The sequence below is a fragment of the Ochotona curzoniae genome, unplaced genomic scaffold (genome assembly GCF_017591425.1).
Source record: "Ochotona curzoniae isolate NIBS_2020 unplaced genomic scaffold, NIBS_Ocur_1.0 contig_4501, whole genome shotgun sequence".
NCBI lineage: Eukaryota > Metazoa > Chordata > Mammalia > Lagomorpha > Ochotonidae > Ochotona > Ochotona curzoniae.
The window spans coordinates 9,008,886-9,029,376 of record NW_024466307.1 but is presented as its reverse complement, the minus strand read 5'-3'; positions in this window follow the sequence as shown (position 1 = coordinate 9,029,376).

The following is a 20,491-nucleotide window of genomic DNA, read 5'->3' as shown; positions in this document are numbered from 1 at the left end:
GTTCCTCTGATCTTGTGGCAGATCTCTCCCATTGTTTTCAAGGTGCCAAAGCAATTAGTCTCCCTTGGCGTGCGATTAAGGCCAGGGGAAGAATACTGTCCAGGAAAATGAGTTGTAAATGGTCTTGTACAGATCTTGGAGGAGAAAGGCTGGTGGCGGGAAAGTTTGGTGATTACTTAGAACAACAGCAACAACAAAAAAAGTCCCAGCCTACGTCATAAATCGGCATTCTCCCTTCCCACCTCGGGCTAGAACCCAGTGTGCAAGGAGCTTGCCCAGCTGTGAAAAAGTTCTGCCTTTGTTGCTGCAAAAATGTGGTCCGGAAGGGCCCAGGGAGGTGTTGGGCTTTTGCTGGGCTGTGTGCTCCGAGCCTTGCCTGTGTCGTTGAACTAGGGACTCAGCATCGTCCCATGCTTCCTATCACTTTGGCAGCCCAGACACCTTGGGTGTCACCTTTGGTTCAGAAAGCTTAGAGATAAGTGCTTCCTCTTAGCAGAACGGGTTAGTTTTCCATCTCAAACCAGCCATTTACAGCACGTGTTTTGGATAAGAGAGAGATAAGGGCTTGCCTGCTTCCCCTCTCTGCCTGGGCCATCAGTGAAGGGACTCCCGCAGTGGCAGCTCTGAGATGGCAAGAGAGCCACTGCTGGCCTTTGGGTGCAATTCAAGCCCTTTTCGAGGAGGGAAAGTAATAGTCATTTCGAGCACACCCCTGAGTCCAGGGCCAAATATTTACTTTTGTTTAAAAAACAAAAACAAAACACCTGCCTACCTAAATGCATCAGTGCAAGGAAAAAAAAAAAAAGGATGAACTAGAGACTTCTGTGTTACAAAACATTTTCCTGTAATCTCATTGTCCAACTTGAGTGACCAAAACCTGCAAGGCTATTCTTCCCAGGAAAACTGGGTGAGTTTGGATAGAAAGTTGAAGTTTTGCAGTGAGTTCGAAGGTTGTGCGCGTACTCTGACAATACACTCAGTGACACTATATTATCATGTATTTCCTTTACCATAGGATTAGCCTATCAGAAGTACATCTGAGTTGGACATTTCAACGATTAAGGACTGCTTGAATATGTTTAAGTCTTTAATACCACTTTCTTCCATGTCTGTGCCATAAATTAGTGAAAAAGTATTGGCTTGAAAAGCTGGCAGGTCTGTGGGCAACTGCAGTCATGGTACAATTGTATTTACCTATCAGAAGGTTGATCTAAAGGATAAACTTAACATTTCCTTTTAAACTGTCAGTGGGGAGATATGTTTATTACAGTGTCCTTCCTCGCTGGGGAGGGAGGTTAGGTAAAGTTTAAATGAGCAAGAATGAGCAGAGGACACCACGGATAGAAGCTCCCAGAACAGTACGGAGTTAGGTCTTCTGCGATGTTGCATGCATTTTATTTACCCGTGTCAGAGGTGGAGAACAGACCTAGCTCCTCCACGGGAGGAGTTAATAAAGTGTTATAAATGCACTAGCTAACAAAACTCATGGAGAGCTCCGTTTGATTGTTAACCCCTTGCATGAAATCTTCTGAAGCTGAAAAGAGGGGAAAGGGCTTTTGTGTTAGTTGATCCTTGGTGATTCCAGGGCTCAGGTTGGTGTGAAAGGGATGGGGGGGGGGGGCGGGTCACTTGAAATCTTCTTTTATCTACTCTTATCTTCTCTCTGGATCAGCAACTTTGAATAGACATCATCTAATCGCTCTTAAGGGAAAGAAACTATGGGAGCAAGAAAAATGCCTTTACTCCAGAAGTGAATGTTAGCTGAGCTTGCGCGGGGCCACCTCTCGACACACATGTGCTTAAGAGATTTTTCGGCACACATAGGTGTGGGCATAAATATTTCCCACATGCTCAGGGCCAAGGGTTGGACTGGAGGGGTCATTTTGCCCTTATGTGCAAGCATGCACACAGGAACCAAGACCTGGGTTTTTTTCCCATGATCAGGTACACTTAACACTTCAGTGTTGCCTTCTTGCCTTCACTCTTTAGATACATTTAAGTCCAGGAAAAAAAAAAAGCAAATAATTGAGAGCACAATGGGCAGCTGTCTAGAAAAGTCATCTTATTTCCTTGCTGCTCTCCGCTGGCAGCCACTGTGACAGCACGATTTCTCGTGGACGAGTGGCGATGGTGTGACAGGTGGGAGGTCATGGGGTAAGACATGACCCTCTACTTTCAATGTCTCCCTAGGATTTTTTTTTTTCTTTCTTTTTGGTCTCACTTGGAATTAGATTGGTTAAAACACAATAAAGAAGTAGAATACAAAAGCTTGACAGTTTATAAGTCCCCGCCCCCGCAGCCGCCTCCTCCTCCACTCCCACCCCCTTTCACTATAGAAACATACCTTCCAATCAATTTGTTTTGAAATTGAAATTATATTTGTAAAGCCTCATGTCCTGCACAAAAAATAGCATCTCACTCATCTTTCTGTAGGATTTGTATTTGCTTCGGAAAGAAAAACACCTCTCAGGGTGCTAAATGTGAGTGCTTATCCGAGAAGAGAGTTTCCTAGGAATGAGAACTTTGGTCTACCTTCTAGACTGTGGGAGCCCCACCCCGGCGTGGTCCAAGCCAGCTCAAGGTTGCTTCCAGTGAATTTCATGAAGGGAATACTTAGTTTATTAGAGCTACCAGTTTCTGCTCTGTAGCCCTATCCCAGAGACCTCCAACCCCCAGTAGCACCCGTGCCCCATTTCCAGGGAGAGTAAGGGGGAAGATGAATCCCTCTTTAAAATTTTCTTTCCAACCCTCAATTCTGCATCCCAAAGGCTCGGTCTTTCATGGGCTTCCTCAGTGAATAGGAGCGTAGGAGCTGCCCTGTCCGATAAAGATTGAATCAGGTAGAATTCCAGGGTCTGGATATTTGGATGCCGTGGAGGGGCTTCCAACCAACGTTTAACATAAATCCTGGACCTGTTGTGCTGAACTTTAGAAAAGAGGGAAGAAAGAAGATAGGAAGAGTCAAAGATAGAAGCAGAGAAGTTGCCAGAGAAAAATTCCAGTTTCAGGTGGTGGAGGCAGAGAAGCAAGGCTGACTGATCCCTCCAGGTTTTTTTCTTGCTCCAAACCACTCAGGGAATTGCAGGTTCAGCACTCCATTTGGGTGGTTTACCCCCTAGAGAGGGGGGTCAGGATAGTGGCCTGTGGTTTTTATTGGTTGTGTGGGTGTAGAACCCAGTTGTCTCCACTGTGGTGATTTGTTTTTTTTAAAGGTTTTAGTAGCACAGACAGAGCAGTTTGCTCTGATTTCTGCCCAGCAGGAATAACAATGCTTTTCTCTGTTGGGGCTCAGTGAGCTGGACACTGACCTTGAAGCTGAAGCTGCATAGGGCATCCCCTCCCTAGGAATCATTCCAGGCCCCAAACATCAATTGTGCACTCCCACCTGCTCCTCTGGTCCCTGGGCACCGACCCGAGGGGCAAAAGGCAAGTCCCTTCACGGCAAAGGCTTGTCCATGCAAATACCATGCTGAATAAATTAACCTCAGACCAGCTAGTTGGGGTGTAGTAGTTTAGCAGGACTAATTGCACGCAATGTTGCTGAAATGACTTCTCCAATTAGCTGCTGGTTGGAGTTTAGTTGGAGGAACTGTCAGCTCCAACGATGGGTAATTGCTTTATTGCTCACAAAACTATCATCTATTTAGAACATATGTGCTAATTACTCTGGATGGGCGTCGAAAAAGGGACCATAAATCTAATAGCACTTAAAAAAAAAGTCTATGGTGCTTGTAAGCCACCTCAGTCTGCACATTCTCTCCTGCCCAGGTTGGCTGGTAGATGGCTGTCCATCTGGAAGGCATGGGATTGGAACCAGAGATGGCCGTGGGATGTTCCTTAGTCAGATAGATCCCGGGCAGGACAGCCAGTGTCCCAGGCATGCTGTGCATAGGCGATAAATCACTGTCACCAAAACCGGTCCCCTTTTTAGCTGTGCATTTCTTCTTGTCATTTTTTGGGGGAGGGGGAGAGATTACTTTAGAAAGCTTTTAATTGGATTATGCTGGGAAATGAAGCTCCTTTTAGACTTGGCTAAATTTATTGCGGACACTGACGGGAGCAAAGTCCGATGGCTGCGGAGCGGACCCAGCTCCCTGTTTCCTTGGCCCTCCAGGATCTCCCAGCTGCCCTGCGACAGTGGTGCCCCAAGTCCTCAGCAGTGATGGCACGGAGGGAGAGAGGGACGCATCTGGGCCGGCGGCTATGAATCCCTGGTGAATCCCCTTTGTCCTAAACGCCACATTTTTTTGTCCTGGATTCCTTAGCTCCATATCCAGCTTCTTCACAGCACTACGCTCGTGGGATTCTGCTGCCCAGGAAAGGGGTTGAAGAGCTGGAAGCAGGTGTATGGGGGAAGACTGCCAGTCAAGCTCGAAGATTCTCTGCCCCGCACTCCCTCCTCCTAGGGCTGCGGCAGGGACCTAGGGTTTTGCGAACGTTCTCCCACTCCACCCACAAAACGCACGACTCCCTCTGGCATTCTCCTGGAGCCACCCTCCCTTGACGTGCACCATGCCTGAGGCCGGCGGCCCAGGGCCCTGCCTACTCCGGGTTTCACTAGCACAGGGTCAGACGACGACCTCTAGTCCTCCCGGCTGCCGGCGCCGCCCCGGCAGTCGAGGGAAGCGGAGGGTCGAGCCCCGTCGGCCGTGCCTCTCAGCGGGAGAGAACCACACAGCTTCCTGAAACGGGATACCTACTTTTGCAGCTCAATTTAGCTCTTAATAGCAGCCCTCTGAGGTGTGGTTAATTGATGGGGGATAAAAGCGTAATGACTCGTCGCAGAGATGCCAATGACCCTTTAATATACTTTTAAAAGAACAACAACCACCCCAAACACCGTCGACTCGGAGGTGGAGTGGGGGGAAGGCAGGGATCTGGCTGCTGCACGAGCGGCGCTGACGCCGTTGGTACCTGGAGACGTCAGAGCGGGACTAGCCTTGGCTGGCAGGGCCGGGGAGCCCGGGGAGCCGCCAGGGCGCGCAGCTCGGGGCTGGCGAGCAGCCGTGGCTGCAGGGAGCAGGGAGGGACTCGGAACCGGGCGAGCTCGGGCAGACAGGTGACCTGGCCGACTGGCCGGGAGGAGCCCGAGCGGGGATGAAGCCGCCCCTCCGGGCAGGTTTCACCCACTGTCTTCAACCTGTGTGTGTGTGTGTGTGTGTGTGTGTGTGTGTGGTGGCGTGGGGGAAGGATGGAGTGAATGTTCCTATCCGGCCAGCCACCCTCGCCGGCTAGCGCGCCTCTCATCCCGCCTGAGCGAAATGGTCAAGGGCCGTGCACAGCGGGAACACGCGCAGTTATGCGCTCCGGGTGGCTTCCAAACCAGCTCCGGCTCTGGGACCGAGGCCTGCGCAGTTGTGTGTGTGTGTGTGTGTGTGTGTGTGTGTGTGTGTGTGTGTGTGTGTCTCCTAGGAGCCCTGGGCTGCTGCGCGCGTCCAGGATTCCCAGCTATGACCCCTCAGCATCTTGCCTTTCCTCGGCCTCACCTCCCTTGGCTCTCAGTTCTAGTGGCGTCTCCAGGGCCAAAGGGAATGTTCGACTCGGTGACGCGCAGAACTGAGGTTCACAGAAGCACTAAAAAGGGATTGGGGGAGTGGGGAGAGGAAAAATCAAATCTCCGTTTTTGCTCGTAAAGGGGAAAGTGCATCTCCCTCCGCCCCCGAAGGCGTGGGTGGCCCCCCGCAGGGTCCGGCAGGTGTTTCCCTGCTTTCCGTTTCCGAGATGGATAACCTTGAGGCGTCAGGCTTGAGCTCCCTCTGGAAGCGGAAGGAGAAATGACTCCCGTTCCCGTCCATATTTTCTGGCGTTGAGAGATCGCAGGTGTGTAGGCTGCGGCTATTGTCTGCCTGCCTCCCCGAGAACCCGCAGGACAGAGAATGAAAAGGTCCCCAGAAACTTAATTTCCCCTCTTGAAGAGGCGCCCATAGTCACTGGGCCAGGGGAGCGGCGAGGTCAAGGATTTGAAGCAACGCGATGAAGAGCTCCAGCTCCGCCTCGCGCCCGTTTGGTTCCATCCTTCGGCTGTAGTCGCCTCACCTCATCCTGGGCGGAGATCAGCCGTCCCAGCGGCTTGGGTGGAGCTCCTGTTCTCCTACCCTCTCATAACTCTCCTCTCCCTGCTCCGCAGCTGCAGCCCAGGAGGGTGGCGAGCTGGGCCCCAAGGTCATGCATGGCCAGGTCCTTTGGCTTCTCAAAAAGCAAGTACAAGGGCCCGAGGTTTCCCTGGGGCCTAATGCCCTTGGATTGTCAGGGTCCTACAGGTGCCTGCAAGGGACCTGGTCTCTGCAGTCCCTAGGTCAGCGCTTGCAGAGCCACTAGGGTGTTGGCGCTTCCTGCCCCAACTTCGCCCTGGACTGCCCACATCGCAGTCCAGACGCCTTCCTCCCGGGTTTATCCTCGCATCCCTCACCCCACAGATGAGAACGAATTCTATATTGCACGAACCAGACTTCCTGGTCAAGGCCCCAGCCGACCCCTCTGCGAGGCCGGAACGCGGGACTTCGAGCTCCATCCCCTACGCGGGGGTGCCTGCAGGGAGCAGCTCCCTGACACAAGGCCCGCCTTAAGGGCGCAGTAGGAAGCCGGAGGGATGGAGGGATGTTCCGACGGCGTTCCCAAGGCCGCAAGAAGGGGGACGTAGTCTTTCCAGGGGTGCTGGACAGGGGTGCCGGGAGGAAGCCGGGCCCGCCCGGGGTGGGGTGGGGTGGGGACGCACTCTTGCTGAATCCGGGTAGGCGGGGGTGTTGGGTTCTGTCCCCCTTAGGCCCCCCGAAGGAAGGCCAGGGAGCCGATCTTTCTGAAGGCAGACGTCCGTCCATCTAACAAGGCCACTTGGTGAGCCTTGTCCTGCGCGCGGCCGCCACGCAGGGCCCTGCGGCTCCCGGGGCGGGGTGGGGTGGGGCCCCTCCGGACGTATTCTGGCTCGGCAACCCTTTTGGGGTGTGTGGGTGGCAGGAGATGGGTGACCAGCAAGGCTTGCGGGGGACGTAGGGGTGTGTTGTCGGGGAATCTGAAACCTGGTGATCTTACTCCAGGACGCACAGCTGGGTTTGGAAGAACCTGGGCCTGTCTGTGCAAGGGTTCACTTAGAGTGTTTCTAAAAAGTTTCAGTCCGCTAGGAGGACCTCGGAAGGACCTTGGAAGGGGTCCTCAGGAAACTGTCACCAGGGAGTTTTGGTCATTTGGCCGTTGCTCGGCGCCCTGACAGACGTGGTGGGTGGGGTGGGGGAGTGGATTGGGGCAAGGAAATTCCAGCGCTAAACTGGAGAGAGGGCCGACGGCCTGGGAGTGGGGGCTCCAGATGTTGCACTCCGACGTGCTGCCAGTGCGAGCAGGTAACGTGGAGAAGAATGACATGCTTAACAGAGAGCATCTAATTAACAATGACTTCATTTGATTGGAAGGATGAAAAAAAAAACCTTTCTAAATCAATCCAGATTCACCGGCCTAAGCTCAGCCAATTTATGAATATGGAGCCTGAGCGAGGTCTGCTTTCTTTCAGCGATGTCATCTTCGAGGTAATAGCGTAGGTGAAGTCATTTGGTTACACTGTGGAAACTTTTTAGAGGGCCTTCCTTGGGAATTTAATTCAGTGCTTCTTCATTTTATGAGGAACAGACTCCTTCGTGGGGGCGCTCCCTGGTTAGAGACCGGGACTGCTTGAAGCAATTAGCTCAACAATTAGCATAGTTTTACTGACCCCCTGCCCCTCCCTCCCAACAGAACCGCTCTTCAGATTATCCGCTTCCTCAAAGTCAGGCAAAAGCTGGAGTGCAACTTGCTCCCCAGGTGTCCGGCTTGGGGAAATGAGTCGGCCAGCGGGGAGCAGCCCAGCGGTACCGACAACTTTCTGATAGCACCCAAGTGTGTGTTTTTGCAACTTTTGCTGCATTCTTTACTCACGTGTGTGTCCCATTTCTGACTCTGGATCTTAGTATATCTCCTTGTCTTAAACCCTTTCTCCTTTGGTTGTATTTTGACAGGCTTGTTCTTAAGAAGTGGGTTTCCTCCCCTTCTCTGTCTTCCTATGTGTTAAAGAAAGTGTGGAAAATGTTAGGGTCCGGAGACACAGGCCATGGCTGATGGGCTCCTTGAAACCCTGTCAGGTGACCAGGTAAAGATTCTTCTGTGTGTGTGTGTGTGTTTGAGCGCGCCCTCCTCTTCTATGAGGAGCAGCCAGAGGGTGGGTATGGAGAGAGAACCACGGTTCCCCCAGCTTGGAAGGCACCCGGCCAGGCTCCGCTGCACCCTCCTGCTGCCAGCTGACCTGTAAGTGGCCAACACTTTCAATAAAACAAGCTGACCAGAGCCCAAAGCTGTCTGGGAAAAAAGTGTTGCTCTTGGCCACCATTCTTAATATTGAGGGGCTTATCTTTACATGGCTGTCGTTCTCCCTCCTAATATATATATATATAAGTATATATATATACAATACATATAAATATTATATACATAATCTGTATTATAACCCTAATATATATATATTTCGCTGAGAGATTACTCTAGATTACATTGCTGACAGACAGTTCATCAGTAGCAGCAACAATGTAATTCCCCTAACTTTATTAAATCAATAAATACTAGATTCGGGCATTGAATTAAAAATGCATCAGCATGGCCAGGACTTGCACTCCTGTGGCCACAGACCTCAGAATCGAAGGTGCCACTCAAAAAATGGACTAGTTAGCATTAATTTAATCATTTCTTCTGTTTTGGATCTGTGATGAGATGGAATGGGGTTTTAGCATTGCAGCGAGCATTGTGACAAGTTTTTTTTTTTTAATTTCTAAAAATTGTTTTCCTTTTCCTAAATCTCCTATTTTAACTTTTGAGTTAAAATGTTTGTAACAGTAGCAATGTGCTGTGACTTTATAGTTCTGGTCATTAATTTTCATCTAGGGCAAGTACCTACATTAGTGAGACACAAGTAGATGGATGTCAGGAAGTGCATAGATGCACAGGAGTAACTCTAGATGCATATGCTTTTTTATAATATACAAAATATACTCGGGGTGAATGTTCAGTTGCACATTTTAAGTTCTTCTTTTTTTCTGAGAATAAAAAAAATTATTGAGACAAATTTGTCCAAAAAATAGGTGCCACCAAATAGTATCTGAGAAATTTAAATATGCTGACTTTTGTTGTCTTTTTTTCCTATTTTTTTATTTACAAGTTTTAAAAAATTATTATTATCATTTTATGATACAGTTCCATGGGCCTTGGGATTTCCCTGACCCTGATTTTAAGTTCTTTTTAAAGAAAAGAAACCCCATTTAATTCCTGTCAGTGCTCCCAACTATGTCATAAGGCAAAGGATTATCATTTTAAGACAGGCTATTTACTTATAATCTGATTATCTGATCTGATTTACACCAGAAGAGGTAAGACTTGAGATTTCTTTAGACTTAACACTTAGGAATTACGTGCATTTTGTATGGTTCCATTTTATGTATAAGGAAATGTTCCAGATATGGTTTACTAGAAACCGGGCAGTTAAGTTTTAGATTCATAGGTAAAGTTGTAGTTTTTATTGAAAACAGGCAGTATGAGACCTCATGGAAGTTGGTTGGAAAAAGTAATATTACCCTAGCTACATATTTGACTACACTAATCAGTGAGGCTAATTATTTAAAAATATTCATCCCCTATTGATATTGAAATCAGCCAACATATATAGGACTGAAGACACAGACATTGCCCTTGGGCTCACCACACTGTGGAAGAAAAATCTTTATTTGATGAAATAGGCAATCAACTGAAATCTATCCTCTTTAAATAAACTGATTCCTCAGTATTTTCCCAGTGTTGGTGTAAGTTGTTGTCTGTGACGTCCCCCAGGGCTCTTTGCTCTGCTTTCTGATTTGGTATATAAAAACAGCTCTGAATGATGGATTACTGTGTCATTGCAGTCTGCGAAGGATTAATTTGTTTCATTGATTTCTCCTTAGGCAGATTGCCAGAAGTTGCCGCTTCCCACCTTTCCTCAAGACTTCTAGAAGTAATAGACAGTAATAGCCTAAGACAAATCAGCCCCTTCTTGGGAAAATAAACCAGGAAACCCAGAGACCTAGGAGAGCCACGACAAACTTTTCTTATAGGCATGATGGGAAAGCAATTAATCGGCTACTTGATTTGCTCTGGATGTATTTCTAGCTGAAAAGTTTCTTTGATTTTGAGGCATACGACATGTCATGTTAATAGATTGTACATAAGCATTCATAATGCTTGTTGGAAGTACTTTCCTTTCACTTGTAAGGATCCTGTTTAACTCAGGAAAGCAAAAAGTATCATCAGCGTGCTTTGACAAATACTTTCTTCCTCTGCCAGACTGGGGCTCAAATAACTTGTCAAGATAACTTTAAGTCAATTTTTCTGTTTGTGTTTGTAGGATTATTTGATTCAAAAATTTTTAGAAACTTGTACAAGGATTCAGAACACCAGAGCCTAGAAATAAAATTTTCAAGGAAAAAAAAATACGTTTTTCTAATTAAAAAAGTAATAGTTGATTCATAAGAGAATTTGCAAAAAACTAAAAATTTCATAAGGCGTATTTTCCATAAATGTTTTTCTTTCAACCATTTCATGTCATGTGCCTAAAATTGTTATTTATTTATGCTGACTAATGTTTTACCATGTGTGTTAGTGTTCTAACAGAGAAGTTAGATTTCTGGTTTTTCATTAGCATAAAGTTATGATGAATAGATTCTGAGTGACTATTTAATCATATATATGGTTATTTCCTTACAATATATTATTTAGAAATAAATTACTTGGACTGAAGGTATGGAACGCTTTCTTTCAGATTCTCGGTATTAACTACCAAGTTGATTTTCCAGAAAGCTTCTACCAATTTATAGTGGTATTGCATGTTTTTTCTCAGTAGCAGCAGTGTTCTAATTCACAGTACTTCACACAGAAAACCGAATCCTACTCTCTTCCTTCTGTTCTGAGAGCAACAGTAGCATTTTGCATCTTTGGGCTTGGAGAGCTGTTTTTTCCCTTTGCAGATGTGAAATAGCCTGCTGATACAAATCTATTTGTTTCTCTTCTGTAGTGCTGAAAATTATATTGATTTAATGATCTCAAGTTATACTTTTTATGCAATTAGTTGTGTAGTAAAAACTAATATTGTCATGTGCTAATGTCTTTTTCTCCCTCTATTGTGCTGTGGTGGTAGCCCATGCAGTATCAGCAACTTTATGCTTTTCCTGTGCTTTGCTGAAAGGAAAAAGGAACATCTGTTTCCATTCTATATCTGCATCATAATGATAACAATTAAGTAGCTATTATGGTGTAGTGTATAGTAGATACATTTTGCTCAATGGTCTATACTTTCTTGTTAAAAAAAATTCAGAGATTCCAGAGGCACTTCGTTTGTACAGGTAGTCCTTTGATTACTTTGGAGAAATTATTGCAGTTCCTATTTTGGTATCAATGAAAACAAACTGGTGATTAAATTCTATGCTTTCAGATGTGATGGCCAAATACATTTGTCTTAGGCATATGTTTACAGGATAAATTGCTCGTTATCCCTGTTAATTTCCTGAAAAGGATTTACAATGCTGCTAGCAGGGATGTTCAGTTTTTGTTTTATACCTTTTGTATATATAAAAAATTCTACCACTTTGGAAAGTTTGAAACATATACACATGTACATTTCAAATACAATATGAATATTATAATATAATATTTCACTTTTATTTGTATTAAGGGGACAAAGTGATATTTACCTTCTAAGATCAGCAGGAAAATGTTTAGAATCACATCCAGCAAGTCCCATTGACCTTTAAAAGTCTGCGGAAATATTTCTGTCGATTTTACCTTTTGGTTAAAGTTGTTTTGGTGGTTAAATAAGAAAGTCATCAGAAAAGGTTTTAGACAAAATACAATATATGAAGAAAAATACTTATGTACCCCAAACCCATTTTGAGAAGTAAAGTTCAACTGAAACCCATCTGGAATATGAGGGACCAGCAAAAAATTAATAGAAAATGCAAGGTACGAAAAAAAAACCACATTCATTTAAAAAAAAATCTTGCACCAAAATAAACTTATCTTTAATTAAATTTACCTTGATATTTTTGAAGTGTCTTCATATATTTCCCTGTGGCTTTTTGTAAAGATAATCATCATCCTAAATTTTGTGATTTTGCCTGTTAGGTAGTTTTTGTCCATGACCTCTACGTTTGACACCAAGTGACTTGTCCTTTGGAATCAAAGGATTTTAAAATGTTGGAGTTATCATCTATAAGTGGGCAAGAGTGTCTGCTTTACTGTTTTCATCTGTGAAGTTGGGTTAGATCTACATGATTTCTGGTGTCTTTGGTGCTCTTATTAAAACAAAGTGTGAAGCAAAAAAGAAAACAAAAGACAAAAAGCTGCGAGATGTTCAGGAACTTGCCCAAGTCACAGAGTGAGGAATTACACTCAGTTCTGATTTCTTCTTCACACTAACTGTTACTGCTTTGTGATTGTTCCTAGGAACAAAGAGAGAAAATTAGGGTATAGGGAAGGGAGAGAAGAGAAAAATTTTCCTCTTGGGAGCATTTTTTTTTTTTTCAGTAGGGAAAAACACTGACAGCCCGAAACCATGCACAGAATGAGAAGATAGCGTGTCCCACAGAGCCTCTAAGTTTTTTTTCTGTGTATTTTGGACTTTCCTGGAAAAGATGATAAAAAGAAAGAAGCCTAGAGGCTTTCTCTAGGTTCCTGATGCTACTGTTAAGTGCTTCATTTCTTCAAGGTAATTGGACAACCAAAATAGGCGTGGGCATAAACCCAACGGTGACTATACAAGTAAATGCAATTTTACATCAGAAATTCACTGAGTCACTTCAGACTTTTTCATGCATTTTTTTTCCTGAGTTCAAAAACCAAGTAACTTTCTTTTTGAAAATGCACTTGTTTCTTGTTCGTATTTAGCAGCCAATGTGCTGAAGTACCAAAATGAAAATAGTACAAATAGGATAACTTAGATACGCACTTTAGAAATCTCTTAGGAGAAAAAGCCCGTTCTAAAAATGGCTCCTTGCAATTACATGCTGGTAACTTTCAGGTTTTTATTCTAGCAAATGTAATTCATTCTTAGTCAAGGTGACTAAGTTTGAATCATAGTAGTCGCACAACGTCTTGCCTCTTCTGTGAAAAAGTAGCAGGAGAACTGAAAATGGCTGCAAGGTCAGAAAACTAGTTTTGTAAATTGGCTCCTTCTATAAGTACATACCATGGAACATGCAATAGTTGTAATATTTTGTGGAGCGAATGGAGGTCCAAATAATGCCTTCTTTAATGTCGTAAATATTCTCAAGATTGGTTTGTTTTAAGAAACAAACAAGATAGCATGTTTGTCTCTGGAGTATTTTAGGTCAGAATATCTTGGGTATTTTGTAGTTTCTAGTAGGAGAATTTTCCTGGTATGTTAGGTTGCAGAGGAAAGATGCTAGTACAGTCAGATGCCAGCTTTCAATATCGGTTTACTTAACCATTACTCATTTTCTCACACTTACTAAATGTATTTTTTAAAAAAATATTCTGCTTATGAAAGGTGTTTTTCTTTCTCTTCTCTCTGTGTGTATATGTGTGTTGGGGGCACAGTATTTTGAAAGGCAATTCTTTGAAAGTTCTGGTTAACATCTTTAATATGAAGAATTTCTGTACTACTTATATTTCCCCAATGTTGCTCTGTCAGGTGGCAGATACTCGGAGACAAAGTGTGGGAAACCGAAACTAGCCTGTGAGAAACGAGCCTTCTGCCTGATCATCATCTGAACCTGAACATGCTGGTAAGAAAAATGAGAGGGACCCTGGTGACACAGGGCATCCTGGGACATGGCGGCGTGCAGCCACAAATGTCACTTCATGCTCACCTTTCAGTTCACTATAGAAAGGTTGTTTACTGAAACAACAGCAGAATGTGGTCGTAATAATAATTTTTTTGTTAATGTAGGTCTCAGATATATGTATTATTTCTATTCAGTTTCTTCTTTTTTTTATTTATTTATTGTTAGTAACATTGTATTATGTGAAACAGTTTTATAGGTACTGGGATTCCCCCCACCCCTCCCACAATCCTCCATCCATGGTGGATTCCTCCACCTTGCTGCATAGCCACAGTTCAAGTTCAGTTGAGATTCCTTCGTTGCAAGCATATACCCAGCAGAGAGTCCAGCATCTTATTGTCCAGACAAGCCCAGTGGCCTCTTGGGGCGACCCTCCCTGGTCTGAGGGCAGAGCTAACAGAGTAAAGTCCCGGTCAGTTAAAAGCCCCAACAAAACATCAGCGACAATATACAGTGTCATGGAATTAATTGACATAGTATTGAGTAGACAATATGTTAGAAATAAGGCGAGTTCAATTTTTCAAAACACATGGGTTGAGACAGTATCAATGACAGGTTTCTTTTTTGTTTTTAAAGATTTGTTTATTTGAAAGTTCGAGAGATGCAGGAGCAGAGAGAGAGGGGAGAGGGAAAGAGAGAGAGAGAGAACCTTCCATTTGGTGACCTCAACTGCTGTGGCTGCAGCCAGGAGAAAGAAGCTTCTTCTTGGTCTCCCGAGTGGGTGCAGAGGCCCACACTTGGGCAATCTTTTGTTGCTTTTCCAGGGCATTAGCAGGGAGCTGGGTAACAAGTGGAGAAATTGGGACTTGAACTGGCACCCATGTGTGGCAATGGGATGCCAATGTCTCAGCTAGTGGCTTAACTCGCTTAGTGCCAGCCCCTTTTCATGGTTCTTAATATCTCTGCTTTAAACCATGTTGGAATTATTTTAAAGCCAGCATTGACTATTTTCCACAGTCACAGCCAGTGCAGATTTTGTAGTTGTGACCTCAGAGTTTGTGGGCAAAGGGATAGAAGTTTTTTTGTACTAATGTTAGGTTTGCATCTTGTAAAAACTTGTTCATGACCTGGTTTGAATTGTCAACTCTATTATTTTTCTATGATTTGATTCTTAAGAGAATTTTGATACCGTAATACCTGTTGTTCTTGAGGTATAGAAGTTAATGTTTATTTGTTGAGTTTTGGTGATGTTTAGTGCAAATGACATCACTTCTTTCCTCAGGGGAACAATAATTGATATGGCCTCACCAAAAGTTCCCAGATTACATTTTATTAATATAATATATGCATATAAATTTCAAAAATATTACTATAATGGGATTTTAGGAGAAAAAGGAAATAAAGTTTCTTAAAACTATAATTTGGAGATAGCCAAAATTGTATTGTTGTAAATATACATTTTGAGTAAATGCATTATGTAATAAACAGTTTTTAAAAAAAACAACTGTAAAGAAGTTGTTTTTAAAATAAGATGCAAGAATTTTAAAATACATTTTGAAATATAATTTGATATTTAATTATCTGTGCAATTAAGAACTATATAGCAGTACTTTTTTGAAGTACAGCTTTTATGTTCTTAATTTAATAAGAAGCAGATTCATTTTTCTAAAACACAACTGGAGTCTGTTAAAGTTGAGAATTACATCAAGGAAGAGGGGAAAGTATCATGTCATGGATATTTGAAAACATTTGATTTTTAACATGTATTGGCTTTGATGCTCTTATTATTTATGATATATTTTATATGATTATGATATATATTATACAGCTTCAATCATGTTTATATAGTTACTAAACTCTATTAAAAGATGCTCAGAATAATTACTCCTTAGCTCTCTTATAAGGAAAGAGGGTTGTTAGCATTTTCTAACAAATTTGGCCAGCATACATAGCTGTTTTAGGTAAAAAGGTTGACAAAACAGTATCATTCCCTTTGTCATAATTATGGTCTTCCAAGACTTAATTGTGTGATTTATTTTGTTTCTTTTTAAAAAATCTATTTATTTGAAAGGCACAGTTACAAATAGAGAAAAAGACACAGAGGGAGTTCTTTGATCTGAAGGATTGTAATGGCTGGAGCTGGCCTGCTCCAAAGCCAGGAACCAAGAGCTTTTTTCTCGTCTTCCAACAAAAGGGGCCCAACAATTTGGGCCATCTTCTGCTTTTTCCCAGGTACATAAACAGGGAGCTAAATTGGAAGTTGAGCAGCCGCATCACAAACTGACGCCCACATAAGATGCAGGCGGTGGTTTATTGGGGGATCCTATTTTTTTTTCAAAACGAAGCACAGATGTAACTTTCAGTTAACAAAAATTAACATTAAAAGTGGAAGTATCATTTCTGTCTTCTGCAGAGTGTTTGCATGATGTGACAACTACATGACGTAACAAGGTCCTTTTGAATTCTGACTTTTGAATTGTTTATATGTTTCTCAAAATAACTATACGAATTCCCAAAAAACGTATCTTTTCAGCTAGTTCTGAGATGTACGTGCGTTATCTTTAACGAGGGGTTAACAAACATACAGTGACACTAGTAGGAGATCCTGGTGTCTGTATGCATTACTGTGTCCGTCTGATGTCCTCTGGGTTGTGAAGTTTCTGGAATGGCTGAAGCTTAGTCATCCGAGGGCACAACGGAGTGCATTATGGAACTTTAAAAGGTGCATTTCCAATGATGTCTTTGATGGAGACGAAAATCACTAATGTCCTATTTGTATCCGTTTCAAGGAAAAGTTTAAATGTGTTTTGAGTTTTGACAGTTTCGAAATTCTCAAAGTCCTACATTTTAAAGAAGGAAAGTAGGCTAGGGCATCATAGGTGAGCAAGACTCTTACTGTGAGAACCTTCTGCCTAATAGCTTTCTTTTCCATGAGAATGATAAAACACCCTTAACTTATGAATGTCCCTCCTTATATAAATGTAAAACCATGTCATAATTGAGGTACTCATATACTAAACACGTTTTTTGTATCAGTCCACTGCTGGAGAATTTGAGACTCAGGCACGGTTGAATGTGGATGAGGTTTCAGCACGGGGTTGTGACGCCACCAGGGACACCTGCAACCTCTGTCAAAGTGCCCAGTTTGTGTCTTGGTTCTGGGTTTGACTCCAGCTTCCCGCTGAGGTGCACTCTGAAAGACAGCAGATGAAAGTTCAGGTGGTTTGAAGTGCAGGCTCCTGCGCTGGCCTGGACAGCTCTGGTTGTAGCAGGCATTTGAATGAACCAGAATCTGTCTTAGTCTCTACCTTTGAAATAAAACAAAAGTAGTTTTTAGAATAGTTGAATAATTTGCTCAGCTGTACAGTGAATGAAGAGCAAGGACTTAAGCTGAAATATGTATTACTGTAAGGCCCATTTGTGGACTTTGCCCATGCCATTTTTCCTTATCTGGGAACTCATTTTTCTACTTTTTAACTATTGCTGTGGATCAAAACATATTCCTACAGGCAAATAAAATACTTAATGCAACTTTCTTAACGTAAAGGAAAATTTGCAGATCTTTGTGTCCTGATAGCCTAGTAGCTATTTTCCAGTGTTTGATTACATGATTCTGTCTATATTGATGGTATGGTATAGGATGAAGGGATGGGCCATGTTTATCCTTTGCTGATAGGCTTAGTTACTGACCAGCACACAGGCTGCCAGTTTGAAAAATGAATAGAAAGAAAATGTTTTATTCCTGATCTCCAGAATATTTTTATTTTTAGCTATTCTTGGTGAAAAAAAAATCATGATTTTAAAAAAAGATTTATTTATTTTTATTGCGAAGTCATATATATATATAGAGAGAGAGAGAAAGAAAGAGAGAGAGAGGAGGAGAGACATAGAGGAAAATCTTCCTTCCCATGATTCACTCACCAAGTGACCACAACGGCTGGAGCTACGCCGATCTGAAGCCAGGAGCCAGGAGCTCTTCTGGGCCTGCCACGCAGGTGCAGAGTCCCCAGGCCACAAGCAGGGAGCTGGATGGGAATCGGGGCTGCTGGGATTAGGACTGGCGCCCATATGGGATCCCACTGCGTTCAAGGCAAGGACTTTAGCCAATAGGCCACCGCGCCGGGAACCATGATTTGTTTTTATACATGTGTTATTTAGCCAGAGCTGCTGTGTCAAAGTCTTAGATGCTGATGGAGTGGCTTAGATGAAGTGTGAGAGAACACAGCTCAACTTCTAACATAGGAAAGTTTTTAAGCCGGTAGAATTGAAATCTCTTTAGTAGTTGTTATGTTGCATAAGTCTACAGTTAAACTGAAGCACTGGTATAATATATGAACATAATATATCTGTATATATAGATATATACACAGATGAGTAGGATATGGATATTTATTTTGGAATAGGATAGATTTTGCACTATTTGTTTATATGAAAATGTTATAGGAAGAACAAATGGAAGAACTATTGAGGATGGTACATTAAACATGGTTAGATGTCAAGACGTACACATAAATGAAACCAAGGCAGCTGGTGGTGTGATGATGTTAGGATTCAGATGGCCACCCGGGGCGAGAGCATGCTGCAGATGAACACAGGACATTGGTAAAGGTTGTGAAATAGGAGCAAATGTTTGCAGGGTAGTGGATTGTGCTAAGGGAGGCTTCTTAGTTCCATTGTAAAGAAATTCTTCCTCAAGCTCTTCGGTGTTAATCATGGTTTCAGTGACTCGACTTCACATGGTTGCTGTATTTTTTTTAATTGCAGGATGTGGGATATTTGGTATGCCTTGGTGGCAAGAGGAACAATATTACTGATAACCCACTGCTCAGAGCTAGTAATTATTAATATGTTGGCATGTTGATATGAGTCCTGTTAGATTTCTGTTATATTTTTCATTGATATTCCAGTTTTGAAGAAATAGATTAGAGGGTCTGGTGCAGTAAGTCTAGTGGCTAAAGTCCTCACCTTGCATGCACCAGGATCCCATTTGGGCCCCGGTTTGTGTCCCGGCTACTCCATTTCCCATCCAGCTCCCTGCATGTGGCTTTGGAAGGCAGTAGAGGACGGCCCAGAGCCTTGGGACCCTGCAACCATGTGGGTTACTGGGAAGAAGCTCCTTGGTTCTGATATTGAATCAGCTCAGCTGGTCGTTGTATTAACAAGAATGAGCACTGTGACTAGTAACTGAAACATTTTAACTTCGTGAAGAGTGGAAGTTTTTTTTTTTTCACAAGTCTGGGAAATGTCAAAGTAATTTTGGCCGTAGTCATATTGCATTTAATGCTATTGAGAATATTGCTAACATTAACAAAAATATTCTGTAATTTCCTCAGTTATTGCCACTAGTGATGAGGGATGCAAAGTTGGCATGCTTTCTATTTTGAGCATTATCATTATACACTTCTGATTTTACATGTCAAAACAATCTTTGTTGTAGATAAGACAGCCCAGAACATTCTTAGTTAGGGATAGAGGTGAGGCTCCAGTTATTTGCATGTTTATATCTGTGGGGTTCCAGCTATCTGCATATTTATATTTGCATATTTATATTTGTGGTAATAAACAGTGAGTTTATAAGGGCAAATGCATATGTAATATTAATGTCATTTATAATAGTTTTACAATAGTTACACACTTCTGTCAACTTGGTTTTTTTTTTTTAGTTCATCATAATTTAGTAGTTTGGGATCCAAGGCATGCATAATTTTTATATTAATCATTCAATTTTGTTATTTTCTGTGACCGCTGGTAATATTCACCTTGCAGATGTAAGCTGTTATTCACAAAGGAGCTTTGGCAAGAGAACTGGATAAATCAGCAAGTCTGTTTCCATTGAATAAGAACAATCTGAAGCTCAACTCTATTGATGGTGAGTCAGTCTCATCTTCATATATGAAAGATCACACTAGGGGATATTACTCTGTTTTTGTGCATTTTTAAAAAGCATGGATTTACTTATTTTGAAAGAGTTGCAAGAGAAAGGGGGTGAGATAGAGATCTTCCCTCTGCTGGTTCATTCCCCAGATGGGTGCAGCCGGGATCCTGGAGCTTCATCCAGTTTCCCATCTGTGGCAAGGGCCCAGATGCTTACTTCCTCTTCCGTTCCTCTTCCCAGGCTATTATCAGGGAGCTGACTGTTAGTGGAGCAGCTGGGATGCAATCCGGTGCCCATATGGGATGCCTGCGTCACAGGTGGCAGCTTCACCAGCTATATCACAATGCTGGCTCTATATTTTTTTATGTTTACAGCATTATCAAACAACAGTTTGGTTTAAACCTTGTTTTTGAGACATCATTGGGATGTTGAGCCATAATGCTTCATTGCTTGAGTCTGACGAGCACTATAGAAATCAATCTAACAGTGAAGTGGAATGGAAATCATAATTTGGGAATGCACTTTACAGTAATTTCATTAGCTCCTTTCTCTTGCATCTAAAATTTGTTATTTTAGAATTAAGAAACTGATGAATTTATTTGAAAGTGAGATAGAGCTCTTGAATCAGCTGGTTTCCTTCCAAATGACTGTAAGAACCGTGGCAGAGTCAGGCTGAAGCCAAGGAGTCCGGAACTCAGGCTTGATGTCACGCCTTGGCAGCAGGTGCCCAAATGTTTGAGTCATTACCTTTTGCTTGCCACAGTACACGTTAGCAGGAAGCTGGACTTGAAGCAGAGCTAGGCTCAATCCCAAGTTCTCTGATGTGGGATACCAGTAT